This window comes from Austrofundulus limnaeus, unplaced genomic scaffold (genome assembly GCF_001266775.1).
Source record: "Austrofundulus limnaeus strain Quisiro unplaced genomic scaffold, Austrofundulus_limnaeus-1.0 Scaffold399, whole genome shotgun sequence".
In the NCBI taxonomy this organism is placed as follows: Eukaryota; Metazoa; Chordata; class Actinopteri; order Cyprinodontiformes; family Rivulidae; genus Austrofundulus; species Austrofundulus limnaeus.
The window spans coordinates 243130-245546 of NW_013952801.1; the positions used below are offsets into that span (position 1 = coordinate 243130).

The 2417-nt window shown below is 34.5% G+C and overlaps 1 long non-coding RNA gene across 1 annotated transcript in view; it reads left to right on the forward strand.

Annotated features, from left to right (window-relative positions):
* LOC106528724 (uncharacterized) overlaps positions 1 to 1014 on the forward strand; it is a 3353-nt gene extending 2339 nt beyond the window's left edge. The window contains exon 2 of the long non-coding RNA XR_001311533.1: positions 433 to 1014. This is a non-coding gene — a long non-coding RNA (uncharacterized LOC106528724). The remainder of the gene's footprint in view (positions 1 to 432) is intronic.
* Positions 1015 to 2417: the final 1403 nt, after the last annotated feature.

Genomic DNA, 2417 nt, shown 5'->3' on the forward strand with positions numbered 1-2417 from the left:
AAATATATATATATTTGTGTTGATAAACCTGAGTGGTCTGACTGTTGTATTTGTTCAAATAATTGTTATGGGCAGGTTACAATATAAAAATGTTTGTCATAATCATGTCTTGTGATTATTTGACAGGAGTTTTACTTTTAAACTGTAAGTGTATTTAATTTAGTTATGATAGTTTAGTTATGATGTAAATACAATAAAAATCAAACCAAGATTTAAAATAATTATCAGGTTGATCCATACATTAGTAATGTCTGACTGGGCCTCGTGTCTCTTTATGTTCAACAAATTGAGCCCTGAGGTGAAAAAGGTTAAGAAGCCCTGGTCTAAAACATTATATCATCATTATAATGAGTGTCTTTTAAATCAGACTTACAAGAAGATGCTTTTCATTAATAATTCTTCTCTTACCTTTATATTCTGCTTGTTTAACAGGACCAAATGATAAGATGACTGATGAAGCGGTACTCTTCATCTGAAGCGATGTTTTCTTCAAATCAAGTGTTGAGAACAGCATACTCCTACTTTGACCAGAATACTGCAATTATAACAAAACAGGGCTTTTGATAACAAGATCTGTCTTTTTGAAATGGTTTATATTTATTTTATGCCTTTATTTGAACCTTAAAAGATATTTTTAAATAAGATGTTATTTTTTTATTGATATTCTCTAGTATATTTCAATAAGCTAAAAATCTTTGTTTATTTACTGTACGTCACATCAGATGCAGTTTAATGTTTGGCCACTGGAGGTCAGTGTTGGACCATAAAAATCTGTTTACAAGCCCTTTTTTATTTTTTCTATCACTGGACCAGCATCTTGCGGTTTTTTTTTATAGCATCATTATTTTCATTGTTTGAAGTGATGTATGTCAGGAGAACACGTAAATGTCATGTGAGAAATATTTCACTGAAACATGAATCTCTGTCTGACAGAGGTCATGGGTTCAGATTGATCCTGTGAGAAACGTAAAAGTTGTTAATTTGGAAATAAAACAATAAGATTGAGAAACTTTATTGTGGTTTTTATTGAGTTTTTTTTATTATATTTTCTATTTTATTTTGACTCATAGAGGTCAGAACCTCCCCTCTAAACTGTTGGGTTCTTAAAAAGCAGTCCAGGTCAACCATCCCTCAAACAGAGGACTCATAAAGATACATCTGACAAGGACTCCAAACTTTCTGTGGACCCAGTTAAAACAACACTTAGTCATGAACAAAGCTAATGCAGATAGAATAAGGTCAAAACTGAAAATAGTTCTGGTTTTAGAGTCGTTATTTTTTTCCTGATTCCTGCAGTCAAATGTGACGCAGTCTTTCAAGTCCAGGCTTATTTTGATTTTCTTGATTTCTGAGATATTCTGCGACACTTCTGAGGTAAAACACGTCTAAAACCAGGAACTTACTCTGACAGCGTGATTGATGGGAGGTAATTAAACAAGACTGGCTCTTTTTTTAAAGGACATCAGGTCACATGTAGCTGCACTCAACAACTTCCCATTCTAGTAGCTCCAGGGTGGGTGAACTGCACAGAGGAGGTGGATGTGATGAGGGCAGACAAGGAAGAAAAACAGGACAGAAGAAATGTGCATGAGCTCAGAGTTAGGGCAGTTTGAGATCTACTGTGTGATCTTTTAAATAATCTGCATTTAAACAAATAGGACTGAACTGGTTAAAAATCAGGGTAATATTTGGCCCCCATGGTCATAAGTTTCTGCAACACTTTACAGCTGAGTCAAACAATTACAGTAAATTCAACAAAAACAGGGTTAAAGCTTGACACTAAAATGTGTAAATGTACGGAGCCTGTAAGTAGACACTTGGAGAAAAAAATTATCCTTATGTACTTTTGAAAGATCCTGCAAAGGTTTCACATGATCCTGCAAAGGTTTCACATGATCCTTTAAAGGTTTCACTTGATCCTTTAAAGGTTTCACATGATCCTTTAAATGTTTCACGTGATCCTGCAAAGGTTTCACATGATCCTGCAAAGGTTTCACATGGTCCTTTAAAGGTTTCACATGATCCTGCAAAGGTTTCACATGATCCTGCAAAAGTTTCTCAGGATTCAGCAAAAGTTTCTCATGATCCTTTAAATGTTTCACATGATCCTTTGAAGGTTTCACATGATCCATTAAATGTTTCACATGATCCATTAAATGTTTCACATGATCCTTTAAATGTTTCACATGATCCTGTAAGGTTTCACATGATCCTGCAAAGGTTTCTCAGGATTCAGAAAAAGTTTCTCAAGATCCTGCAAAGATTTCACATGATCCTTTAAAGGTTTCACATGATCCTGCAAAGGTTTCACATGGTCCTTTAAAGGTTTCACATGATCCTTCAAAGGTTTCACATGATCCTTTAAAGGTTTCACATGATCCTGCAAAAGTTCAACATGATCCTTTAAATGTTTCACA